The following is a 14,143-nucleotide window of genomic DNA, read 5'->3' as shown; positions in this document are numbered from 1 at the left end:
GTATTATATTAATGAGATTATTATGTAGTTTAACATGTTTTTGTCACTCGTTATTCGAAAATGCAGTTTTGAGCTTTTAATGATTTGCATGTGTATACAGTAAATAACTCAATAATACTAAATTGAAAACTATTATTTTATGCAGTCTGTCAAAACTATGTCAAAACTATAAGTTCGACAGTTAGGTTAGGTTCTTTACATTGATACTTCGCTTTTTCATCAACAGATATCGCTGATCAAAATGGATATAATACCCAGTGTATAAATTTTCACATTATAATGAAATTAGCTGAACTCGTTTAAAAAACCACGAAGTTTGTCTCAGTTGCAATATATTTTTGTTAATAGAAAGGCAATTCATAAATATCTGAATAAGGCTTTGTTTTATTTGATCGTTATTAATGATTTGTTACTAACAGGTATGCATTAAAATATTTATTAAACAACATTACAACAACACAACAACATAAAATAACATTAAATTATTTTAATATTACATATATAGTTACACTCGTTGTGTTTTTCTGGCTGCCTATGTTAAATTCAGGAGGATTTGATTCGGTTTAAGTAGCTCTTTTAAATATAAGTGATTTTTCATTTTCTCCTTGAATATGTATTGATAATTAATATCACTAATTGTTGTCAATGGTATTTTACTTAAACTAAACTAGCTTATGCCAGAACGCTTTTATTTCCTCAGGAATTCGTGCCGTTATAACATAAACATCCATATTTTCGAATATTTCCGGGATGCTAACATCAAAACAAGACCCAGTAATGGCCATGCTTATATAAAAAAAAGGATCCGCTGTTTTTTCTATCTGCGACCTTCTTTGTTTGTCCTTTCCCAGATTAAAAATGCATAAAAGTTCCGCGCTGAAATATTGATGGGAGGCTCTTTGAAGAGACGCCCTTGTAAATGCGGGCCATCGGGTGAATAATGCATCGGTGATCTTTGACGGCAAAGGGCGGCCGTCGGTCGCCCGCTCCGGCGTCGCAGGCGAAAAACACTGTCCATTACAGTAATGCACAGTTCCGCTCCCTCAGACTGTCTGATTAATATTGTATTTTCTCGATGCTTGGTCTTTGGAGATGATGATGATTTCTAAAACCCCAACCCCCACAAGGTCCGTGTGTAAAAGGATTAAGTAATTTTTGCGAATACAAGGATTTACTGTAAAAAACTTTAGTATTTATATTTTATTGCACTGTTCATCGTTAGTCTTTACTTTGTTCCATTTCTTTGTAGCAATTTTAATTATCTCAAAAAAGTATAACTAAAATGAAGCAGCTAAAATATATAGCTAAGTCACTGTAGCGTATATGCATATGTGTAACTTTTTGGAACTTTTAAGACTCAATATATGATTAATATACGTATCTAATCTGTATTAAACTGTTATACCTAAGCCTATAATATACAATGAGAGAAATGACGACTTTTGTTTATTTCAGATCTTCACAGCCATATGGTCACAATTTAGTTAAGGTTAGTAAATTATATTTTCAGAAATAGTATGTGGAACTATTATGGAAGAGAGTGTTATATACTGTACATGAAACATGGTAAGATATTGAAGAAAATGAAGTATAAAAATTAAAAAATTAATAGGTGAAAGCTTATACTGTCTAAAAAGTAAACTCGGATAGAACGATCTCCAGTTGAGAACTGTAAGAATAGTATTATCGAGATCAGGTATCGCACAATTGTTAAGATATATCCAAATTGTATCTATTGTATTGGAAAACCCACTGAAAAATTTTACGATCATAATATTAAAATACAGATACGAATTTTATTGACAGGGCTATCAAAAGTTTAATTTTACATAGTTGAGAATTGTACCAAAATATCTTGTAAAATTTAACCAAATAAAAAAGATCAATAACTTCTCAATCGTCTCGGTCTCATATGAATCGTAAGAAAATATAAACTTCTATTGATGTCAAGAAAGGTGTGATGACTTGGCAACGCGGCACTATGTCGGCGTGCGCCATTTTAAACTTTAAAACCTATCTACAAATTGGCCGCGCGATATTAAAGCGATTCCGTGAATAATTCACGTAGTCGCGTCGTCCTCAACGACATGTGCCGCATTGTTGTCGGTTCCTCACCCCCGCCGCCCCTCACGTCTAACCCGCCCCATTACCCCCGTCGCCCGAACGTACTCCAAGGTCTCGGGAATTTTACCTTATTTACGATGGAGGTTTTCAAAAGCGTCTGAATGTTTAATGTGGCCATTTTCCTTCTTAGGCTGTCAGTTTTTTTTCTCTTACTCTCTACGTCCACCTAACCGGATGAGGATGGAACCCTTCTTTAATTTCGGTAATGGACGTAGTTGCGGATAAGCAATTCCTTAGTCCAAAACATCGACATAAAATTGGTTTCATTCCGTAGGGAATTATTAATATTATTGTCACACAGCTTACTTGTTATTATTCACTTGAGTAAATGTACTTTTGTTTTTGATTAGAGATATATATTGGCGAAATGCGAAGTATCAACAAAGACAACTGTTAAGCAACTTTAAAGTTAATAATTTTGACATTACCCTATATAAAATATCAGGTTTTCATGTAATATTATTGAATTATTCTGTATACGCAGACGCTAACGATTGAACGCTAACAGTTACATTTTTTACATTCCTTAGTTTGAAGAAATCTGTTCTCAAGGCTCATCAACCAATTTTAAAAACTTATAGTGCTGCTGCTTGGTTTCAAAATTGTAAAAGTGCGCGTTCATGTCACCAATTGTTTCTGTTACAATAAATAATCCTTTGTCAACCCTTTATATTTGACACTATGTGTCCAAATTTCTAATGATCGACTTTTTTAAATATTTGATATTATATATTAGAAACAAGACACTTTCCTCTTTGCTTTCATAGCATATTTTCTTGATTTATACTATCTGGACATCTTATTCACCGTATTTCATCACCCTCGTAGTTTAATTAGGTAGCAGAAGTATGAAAAAAGAAAACCATCCTTGGCTGGTGCTGGATAAGTCTTAGACTCCATTATTTCATATTAACACGGGGGCTTTTAATACGGTGGTGGGGTAAATGCGGTTTTACTGTTACGGCTTTTATGGCAGATTGATTGTTCTTTGTGCGCTGCTGTTTTTTTTTGGTTCTTTTTCGCCGAAGACTAGTTCCGTTGTGGACGTTTTTTCTTCGAGCTATTATTATTTTATATAACTAGGATTGTTTAAGGTGATATAGATATAAACTAATATTCTACTATAAATATGTCATTGAAGATATTATATATGATTGAGTGAGGGTATGAGATCGAAGAAAAACCTTTCTAAACTGTTGTCACCAATATTAATGGAAAATTATTACATAAGTAAACCTATTGACAGAAAATGTACTTTTATTTCATACTAGTTAGAAAAATACTTTTGAAATGTTAACTTTATTTTCCTTTAGAACCACCGTTTCCGTAAAAAACCCATTTCTATTTCGAATGAAGTACGTTTCAAGTACTATTTCTAATTTTATTTTCAGCGACACTAATGAGAAAATATCATTCTTGTCCTCGTCTAAGGAATAGAACCACGATATGTCATCTTTCTTGGTAGCAATTTTTTTATATGAATATGAATCTTTAGTACTATTCAAGGCAAATTCAAAATGTTCGAAACTTACGAAAGGCCACTTGCATATTATACTGATGTTTAATTAATAATTAATAATAATAATTTATCGCTGGTGTTCAATTTATGAGTCGGACCGAGTGTCGGACATCGTGACGACAACCCCGTCGACGACCAGTTGCGTTATCGTTCTGATCCAGAGCCACCTTTTTTTCGATGTACGGTATGGCGCGTACGCGAATATTAATCGCAAACAATCGAAAAGCCGTCGACCGCATCGGGACACCGTTAACGAGCCGTCGGCGTCGGACCGCGCATGGTTGGCGTCGCGACGCCTCGAACTGGTCGAGCGTCTCGGCGTTTCAGTTTCGCCGCAGCGTCCGGATCCACGGTTGACCAGGACGCGTTCGGACAGGCCGCGAAAACAAAAGACAACGTGCCGCCGCAGTCGACACGAGTGAGGGTGTTTTTTGAAATTTTCTGTACAAGAGAGGGGATGGTAATTAGAGAGACTTGACGAATATGGGGATACAGTGGGTAAGTCTCCCTATTGTTGAGTAGAAAGCTCGAATGTTTTGTTTCGCCTTGATATATCTGATCGCATTCATGTTTTTACAAAAACAGGGCCACCAGCTGGATCATTTGCTCATTAAGAAGTTCTTTACCGTGTGAACCTAAAAACAATTCTTATAGATTGCTGTATATTAAACTAGCTATCTAAAACTTAATGGATAGTAGTACTTCCATGACATATCTGTCACAATAAAACCAACTTTCTCTAACCTAGCAGGACCAGTCATTTCTAAAATAACAAACCCAAGTTAACAAACTGATACTTTTACTTAAATATTTCTGTTAATGTAAATTAGTAAATATCGAATAACATTTTTCTAAATTATAATACAATACTCTTTCGTTTTCGACTATACAATCGACAAATTTTCAGCTTCGTAATTTTAAGTATCTTTATTTTAATATTATTTGTTAAATAACATCTTTTTAGATTTTTTATTATTTTATTTTGCTCCAATGTTTCTCTTTCTGTTTCCTCGTAAAATCTAATGATAGTGATATTGTATTTGTTATAGAACCTCTATAAAACTCTAATAAACAGTATTTAATAGGTTTGAACCCTTTCTTTTCTGCATTGTTTATCAATAATCATGTTGGTATTTGCATACTTTGCATACCATTCTTTGAGACAACTTCATTGATATTTAAGTTTATATCTTGTTAATATTTTTAATCATTTGGATAATTTATGACCAAAGTTTTTAAAATAAACACATTTCGTCGTTAATGTTTTAGTATTTCCAACTTTTAATACCGGTTTGTATAATATTATTAGTTTATTTTTTCAGTGTTTATTTCTAATCAAATTTCTAACAGTTCTGCGTATTTTATTATTCTTGTAGAATTGTTATTAATTTTCACCTCTGCATTGTTACTTTGTGAATCATCATGTTGTTTATTGCATGCTTATATAAACTCTGTTTATATCAATTGAGCATTTAAAACAATAACTAGACGGGCGTTATTGATTAATATTAATTGTAACATTTTGAAATTTTATAAGAACAGACAATTTTAACATTTTTTGTATTATACCTTTTTTAATTGTTTTTACTTAAAATGTATGCAGTAGTAATACCTTTATTAGCCACTAGTTGCCACAAGAAGGCTCATCTGATGGTCAAAAGAGTATTCGATAACAAATAATATAAGAATAATATTAAGTCGTGGATAACGTAAAGTTTTTTTATTATTTTTAATTATTTTTTAAGAAGTAATAATATGATACTAAAAAATAATGGTGGCTTGTGTTCGTAACTTTTCCAGAATATGCACACATTTTATTAATACATCTTATAAGTTCCATACATACAATGTATGTAGGAATATTAATCAAGAAATGCTATAAGTTTTTAAAAGTGTTTAATGAGCTTTGACATCAGATTTCTTCGAATCAAACGTAAAAGGTAATGCATAAAATAAGTATAAAGTAACTTCTTACTCTAGGACATCATAAAAAATCTAAGCAGTAAAGTTAACATACCGTAAACTATAAAACTACCGATCACTATAAATCAATTAAAAATAGCTTCTAATGATGGAGAATTAATTATATTTATTATTTCTATAAATTAATGTTTCCTGTGTATGATTATTTTGACTGCTATATTGTTCGAAACTGCTTCTACATCACTCATGTTATCGTTGGCATTAACGATTTCAATAAATCTTTTAATGTTAAAATAAAGGAGATATACTAAAATATAAAACATAAAATAGTATTTCTTTATTTGCTTAATGTACAAAAATGATTAGTTTAAAATGAACAGTTACTGACTGGAGTCCTGAACATATTCTGATGTCGTTATATTAGCCTTCTCAGAGTTCGTAAAGTGATCTCGCTTGTTATCTTTAATAAAGACGGAGACGAGAGAGCTTGTGGTTTCGACTGTCCACGCTAAGGGGCCTCGATAATGAGTATAACGATGGGGAATAGTTGGTTGTAAAAGTGAAGTGACAAGTCATTAGGGATTGCTTGTTGTATTGTTATTGGTTCGTTATTCCTTGTCACTTTGTTATTGCGGTACTTTTGTAGATGATATGTGAAGATTGTCACTCTTAAAACTACGCGAATTTAGTCCCCGTAAATAATAAAGTTGTGATAGTGAAAGCGATATCTGAAGAATTGTGTTGGAGAAAAAGTGTTTAGAGAAATTAGAGAAAAGACTCATAGTCATAATTTAATAAAACCAAAATACTTGATCGGTTGTAGATAGTTAAAATACACAATAATTGAGAATATTTTAAAATGTTGTGTCGTCACTAATGGATCTGTATTTGAATTTTACAAGAATTGGATTAGATTTACATTAGCATTTAAAAATTATACACAATACATTAGTTTGCGCAGTGTTTTGTTCTTTGGGTTTCTTCTAAAAAGCAGCGGGGGTTGTCTGTACTTAGAGATTCTCACATTGATTCTAATGATGTAACTTTGAATTTTCGATGTCTGCTGTGAAAAATCAAAATAATCTTTAATTTTAGTTTTCTTATTTTTTGTTGTTTGTCTTAATTTTTACTTACAACTCTTAAATTTCAGGAGGAGTATAAGACTAATAAACTGACTAAATGTGTAGAAATTTCCAAACCAGTGTCTTGATCTTCCATCCAATACCTACATACCAAATAATAACAATAAACAGTGTTCAAAAATATTCGAAAACAATATATTATACACAATAAGAATAAAAAATAATAGGAAAATGACCATTACACCATTAATATCATCCTTTATCATATCACCGATATTATCGGTGTTATCAACATCAAAAACTGAATTTCTCATATACATAGAAACATAGAATATAGACGGTATAAGATGCACCTCTAAATCTAGAGCTAATTTCTATGGTGACTTTTGAATTCAACAGCTGAATGGTAATGGATTATTCTTGAGTTCAAACTACTCCAACCATATTAGTAAATATTTTGACACAAAATTTTTATATACTCCTAAAAAGATATAAGATTGGTTTCATAATTGAGAATGTGGCCGATCCCCTCTTCTCTGAGCCTTATTCTGCCTCTTTTCTAACCCTCCCTTTCTACTCCTGAACAACCCCATGCGCTCCTTCAACAACCGACGTCTTATCTAAATAAGATCGGAAGTTGAATGAAAAGTGTCCATATTTTCGATTTAATTTGTACTAATTTACATCCTTAAATTGAAAATTGTCGGCGCAGAAAGCGGTTCGGGATTTATAACTAGACTTTTTTTCGTTCTCGCTCGATTAACGTCGATGTCCCCCGGGCACCCCGTCGCCCCGTAGTGTGGATTCTATCGCGGATATGATTTTGTTATGCATAATTTCTACCGGGATTAAAGGAGATAAAATTTTCCCAAAAATTGTATCATTTTTTATTAAATTATATAATTTTCTTCATCAAACAAATGCCTTAAAAATTCGTGATCTTAGTCTAGTTCATAATTCATTTTGCGTTTCAGAATTATGTCGATATACACATAAAAATTCGTTTTTGTAAATCGAAGAAAAAGGTATATTTAGGAGTTTTTATTTGTTAGAGTCAAAGTGAATTAAACGACATTATATTATTTGAAAGTAAAATCATCAAGCTGATATTCGTATCGGTTGTAACACTTTTCTAATATGAGATGGAAATTCTAGAAAACTTCTGTAAACACCGCGTCTAGTTTATTTTCTTTGATGAACTCTTTTTCGACCTTGATGATGCAATGATGATGACCTACAATGCAATGAGCCGGCTGCGGTTTTATAAATTTTCTTTAGCTTTATTAAATTACGAATGCAATTTGCAAATAAATGAATAGCTGACTATCAACATTCAAATTTTTGTGAAAGCTTGACTATTTCACGCTGATATAGCACTGGGTCGTTTTATTGACATTGAAAAAGATACTTGTACCCTATCGTCAAAACTATTCTCCGTAAAAAGGTTTGCGGCAAAGTTGTGGGCGTGTACATAAGATCCAACGCTCTGGAACCATTAAATATCTGACATTTATTCGAGCCGCCTTAACTTTAATTAGCGCACTGCATACAACAGACTACACTCTCTGGCACTAATTGAAATAATATTACCATTCGTGACAGGTCGAATTTACTCCGCTAAACTGACTGGCAAATTTACGACTTTAATTTCGTAACTGCACAATTTCCATCATTTCCACCACATCTATTCATATCATATTTTTTCGACCAAAGCCAGTTTATCCTCTTTATTTTTCGTTTATCGTAGATATTCAATTTGAATGACTGTTGAATGTATATATATTTATATATATATATATATATATATATATATATATATATATATATATATACATAGACATATTTTTTTTACTCTTCCACAATCTGTCCTATAGGCATTAAGTATTTCTTATGTGTATATATTCTAAAGTCAATATATACATATATGTGGAAAAATAAAAAAAAATTTATTTATGGGATCTTGAAAATTAAAACTGCATCATATCATCTGTTAAATGTATTTATTTCTAATCTCGAGCAATCTGCAATTGTTTTAATGTAATTGTTCCATCTACCATTGCTATTATATATACTATTATATGTTATTTGACTTTTATATAGATATATATTTTTTAATATGAATATATATTTAGTATAACCTGATTATCGATAAAATAGTAACATACTTTTAAAAGTTTTTCATTCTCATAGCTTTCTCAAACAGGTGTATATTACATGTGCATTATCATAAGGAGAGAAAACCTTTCTTGGCTTGCTATCACCCATGACAGACCGTGTATTTTTACTATTCTCTAAATATAATCAATATATATAACTTGTCCAAAAAGTTAGTATTTCATTTGCAAATAATTTATTTTTTACTATGATTTTAAAATTTTTCATAATTCATCTTGCTACGATACGCCAGTAGATATTAAATAAATCTGAGTTACTTAGAAAAATGTATGTCCATTCGATCTACAGTCGCATTTGTTATTTAATTGTATGTATCAATTAGTTGATAAAAACATGTAAACAATAAATAAATATCAATTGCGAGTAATAAGAAGCTGGCGATAAAAACAAGTTTTCCTCCAAACTGTGGAAACCTTCGGAAAAGCCCGTCTCGATTAGATTAATCGGGAGCCTCCATAAATGAGGCGAAAAATCAACTTCGCTTCAAGAAACAGAGAGGAAATGCCAACCGAACCGGGTGCAAGAGGGAGACGGAGTATCACCGAACCGAACGACTATTCGAGTACAATCTAGGCCGGATATTTCTGGAGTAATCTCGGATCTCAAAGACCAATTGAATTAAAGCACCTACCAGAAGCTAATGGAAAAGTGCAATATAACGCGAGATTAGACAGTTGGGTTTCGTCTGAAGGAGGCTAAGTCGAATCACGCGTTTCAAATAATAATTTAGCTGATTAAGAGTACGGTAATGTTAAATATATGTAACTCATTCGCACTACCAATGTTGAAGTAATGCATATTTACTTGGGTATGCTCGCTTTTTCGAATACGTAAGAAAATTGATACTGATTTATATATTTACGAATAAATTTACATAGTGGGTTTGGATGTGAGTGTTAGTTATAACATGTATCTAATGCACGCTTACAAGTATTACTATAAGAATATACTAATATAAAATTTATTATTTTGATTCTTTATGAATACGTATACGATTGTTATGCCACTTGTACTATTATGATAGTTGCGAGTTCGAATCCTATCGGAGCATGGAGGCAATTCACAGGCAAGAATGTAAAATCTGACAAAGAACAATTAACTTGGTGACCGCAGTAATCACCACTGTAAATCTTCGCAGATGATGTCTAAGTTTCTCACTTGCCAGTTAAACGAGGACCATCATTCGAAACCCCCGATAAGTAGCAAGTGCAATCACTAAAATTAATATAAATATGTAGTCCCAAATATATCATTACTTAGTCTGGCCAATACTGTAGCTGAAGTTTCGGATTTTGGAAGGCTATGTGCACTTTTAGAAAGAGGGTGATCTTTAAAAGGGGTTGAAAGAATATTGTGTTTCAACATTCAATGAATTGTTTATTCGCTGTACAAACATACTATTGACTCAAAACTAATAACAAAAAGAGTGGTGTGAAGCGGCTCTGAAGAAATCTATGGTCTAGAATTGAGCCAAGAAAGTGCGGTTGAAACCATAAAATCGTTAAACAGGAAAATTTATTGGACAATTTAATATGTGGTTAATCAGGCTTTTCTAAAGTTTATACAAAATTTTAATTAAAAAACTCAGCTGTTTAAAGAATGTCTACAATTAATTGAATCATAAAGTACTTATAGCCGATATTCGATTTACCAGTCAAGTTTCAGTTTCTATATGAAATGTATATATATTCTATTCTGGTACTTATCTCATATATTTAACAAACTAACTTATTTTATCCCATTCGAGGACATACAATATATTGGTTATATATTCTGAGATTTTTTGTCTCCGAACTCTCGACGTCATCGTAGCCATCCAGTTCCGGTGAACAAAAAACCTCATTTCTGCGATCCGAATTGCCCATTCCAGAATCAATTAAGGATTAGGCAATTTCGTTCTCCGTCTCCACGCAACTGATCTTTCCTCTGGCGGTGCGACCGAGACCGAACGGACCACAGTGTACTGGCCCGTGTCTCAGAAAGAGAGAACGAGTATGAATGTCGAGCCAGCGATCGCGGGGATGAGAGTGGGTGGTGGTGCTCCTGAAGCCGATTCGTGTGGTGTCCGAAGTCTCGGAGGACAGCGCCATCTTAATTGAAGAAACCGACGGTTGACTGGCCGACCGACCGCGATCGGGTGGAGATGGCATGAAAAATGATCGGGCCTAAAGAGAATGAAAAAGGGAAATATAAAAGATTTTCTCAATTTCCTCCTCGGAATTATGGTACGGTCGAAAGCTATTCGCCGTGTGGACGTGAAACAGACCGGTGGGAGGAGGGCGGCGAGGGGGCTCGGTGGGATGTTAAGGGAATTTTCAATAAAGAAGTAAGTGAATGGCGTAATATCAAGGAATAATAGAAAATAATTCACCGAGCAAAATAGGACCAGTTTAATCAGCAAGAAATATCAAGTTATTTTTCAATATATATTCATGTTTCATAGCACGATTGATGTCGCTTTTGTCGACTAAGGTTCTGAGGATTTTGATATTAAGGTTCCTCTAATCAGATTATTATAGCAAGTTTGATATGTATATACATCAAAACAATTTCAATAAAGACAAGGATTATAATACTAACCCCATCTGGCCCGCCAGTCTTCTGATTTTTTAATTACATACCATTGAAATGAAGAAGGGTAAATATTGTATGTTTTTCTTAAACAAGGTTAATCAATACAAATGTAATCATTGTTATTGTAGGAAATTATTATCGCTTCTTCAAATCATGTCTACTTAGGGAATACAATGTAATCTTTACTAATTGCTGAAAATGTCTACTGATACCAATGTTCCTGCTGGAGAAAATGGTATTGTGGTATAGTGCGTAGCGACCGCAAACTCGGCCTACCTCTCCAACAATCCGAAATTTACGGGAACCGACTAAAATAGGCGCACAACAGAGGCGTTAAATTCGTTAAAATACGCAACAACTGGCGCTATTACTCCGCGGCAATTCCGCAGAGAAATAATTTAAATAAAGCCGTTAAAAGCCGTCAGCTTATGCTGCTCCAGAGTCGGCGAGACAGTCACCGGCTGAAAAACGCCGACCCTACTAATTATGGCTCGCCCTAGGCCGAATAAATCATCGGGTTTCTTTTTTAAATGCTACTACTACACCCACGAAAAACAGCGAGGAACAACTAAATTGCTGACTCGGTTGTAATAATTATGTTTTTCGAACAACAAAAGATAATATACCAATATTTACTACAATACTGTTGCGAAAGATACTGCTGCATAGAATGAATAATTTACAAACAAATATATCTGAGGATTCATATATAATATCAGATTTTTATCACTCATAATTCTCTCAACTATGATACCCATTTTATATCTTAAAATATTTATAAGGAATATTATATCTAAAATTTAAAAAACATAGGTTTTTTCAATTAAGTAAATAATATACCAATATTATATGTTTTTTTCTTTATATTCCTTTTGTCTCTATATGCAATTTATTCTTCTTGGTAATATGACCAAAAGCAATCACCAACCACATTCATATTCCATCGTACCAGATAACGTTTCTCCATATCTTTTATAACCTACACTTTGGTATTAGCCAAAAAAAACAAATGCAATTATTTTGTGACCTGATGGAATTCCTCCTTCATACTCTTACATACACTAACATGACATAATTGTCGCGGAGAAAGTTTCAAAATGGCTATAAAAAGTGTTGAGCCTTAAAGTCATCAGACTTACAGACAAACATACAGACTTATAGTTAGATGCTTTCATAGATATAAGATGAACGAAAGATCCAAAGATCTAGAAAAACAAACGAAATAACAAAAATCTCTCCTCAGAAAAGAAAACTAAAATACAGTAAATAAACCAGGAACTAAGAGAAAATCGAAAGTAAAGATTTTTAAACTCAAGAAGAAAGTCTAGAGGAAAAAATTGGAACAAATTATTGATGAACGATAACGACAAACGCGAAACAAAGGATAATAAGTCTATAAGGAGGAAGACATGAAACAAGAATTGGGCGGATATTGATCCACTCTAAATGATCCAGAAAGCTGCAGTGAGTTTAGGATTATATTTCAAACTCGACGTGGTTGTTAAAAAAGTAAACGATTTATATATTGGTTAAAAAAAATAAAACTAGGTAAATCAAACAGTTGACGCGCTTACTAATAAAATAAATCAAGTCTCCCGGATCTAACAAAACACATTTAATCATAAAGTTTTATACAGTATCGGTAATAGCGGGGGGAGGGGTTTGAAGAACGAGCGGCGCGCCACACTAACGATATTAAATTCCCTATGAAAAATTGTGTAATTTAAAATTGAATGGATGGGTATCAGCGCGCTATCGACGGATCGCGAGGACGCTACGTCACGTCAACTGGAGCTTTTAGCGTTATTGGACCGGCGTTTAAAACATTTGTTTCTCGCGGGGCCTCGCGTCGGTCCTGTAAATTTTTATTTGTTAATTTCTGAAAATAGATTACTAGATTTTTTAACATTTATGCAGTTTTCTGGAGGCGTTACCTATTATTCTATGTAGGGTATTTCTCGCATCTATATTCTACATTGCTAAAAGGATATTAATCCAGATATCTATTAGTTGTTTGAACTAATTCGTAGAATCTTTATTTAAAAACGTTTAGATGCATAATTTTATTCTAACCAATATTTTCTTGGAGCTTAAATTTATGTTTAATGTAAGAAATGTTTCAGCACTATTTTATGATTTCAAAAATATCGGTTAACTGACATATTTGGTACTGCATTCTATGCTAATGCAATAGGGAAAATAATTTGAAATCCAAAAAAATTGTAGTGTTCTTGACATAATGCTCTATCTTGTGAAACGTGTTAGTTATTAGTAAAAGTGTTTCAGGAACCTTTGAGGTTACTTAGGTTTCCTTTAGATAAAGTAACGGTTTCTAAAACTTTTCTAAACGAATTTGCCAATAGCTTAGCAGTTGATGATGATGGTCAGCTGTTTCCAAATGTTTGCATTCGATGGGAAGGATCCAAGAGGAGCAAAAATAATTATCAAATGATTAAAAATGCCGTTCTGCCATTATCCAAAGTGCAGAGAGTCATAGGCTAGTCTAGTAGAGCCTTCCACATCGATACCGAAGCAATCGTCACCATATCCACGAACATTCATTACCATAATTAGTTAGTACCAGTTAAGTTTACTGTGTTTAATGTATATTACGAGCTGTCAAAGCCGAGTAGAATTATTACTGCAGTACTACCGATGTCCATTAAATAAATTGAACGATATGTTATTGCAAAAAGATGAGCAATAGCGTGTATCAGACTTAAAGTCATATTTTTGCTCGTATAGG

General features: G+C 33.0%; 1 protein-coding gene across 3 annotated transcripts in view; it reads left to right on the top strand.

The window, feature by feature from the left end:
* Positions 1-14,143, top strand: part of LOC143204640 (LIM domain only protein 3) — a 63,872-nt gene that overhangs the window by 2,617 nt on the left and 47,112 nt on the right. For 2 of the 3 annotated variants that reach the window (XM_076417331.1, XM_076417333.1), the window contains exon 1: positions 4,001-4,141. The gene's annotated coding sequence lies outside the window, so the exon portion shown is untranslated. Of the gene's footprint in view, positions 1-1,455; positions 1,490-4,000; positions 4,142-14,143 lie in introns of those variants that run through there. The other variant, XM_076417332.1, reaches the window with a different exon arrangement.

The sequence above is a fragment of the Rhynchophorus ferrugineus genome, unplaced genomic scaffold (assembly GCF_030347505.1).
Source record: "Rhynchophorus ferrugineus isolate W39M unplaced genomic scaffold, kcgeb_rfMv2 rfM11, whole genome shotgun sequence".
NCBI classification, from domain to species: Eukaryota; Metazoa; Arthropoda; class Insecta; order Coleoptera; family Curculionidae; genus Rhynchophorus; species Rhynchophorus ferrugineus.
The sequence above is the reverse complement of the archived record's forward strand: the minus strand, read 5'-3'. Positions and strand labels throughout refer to the sequence as shown.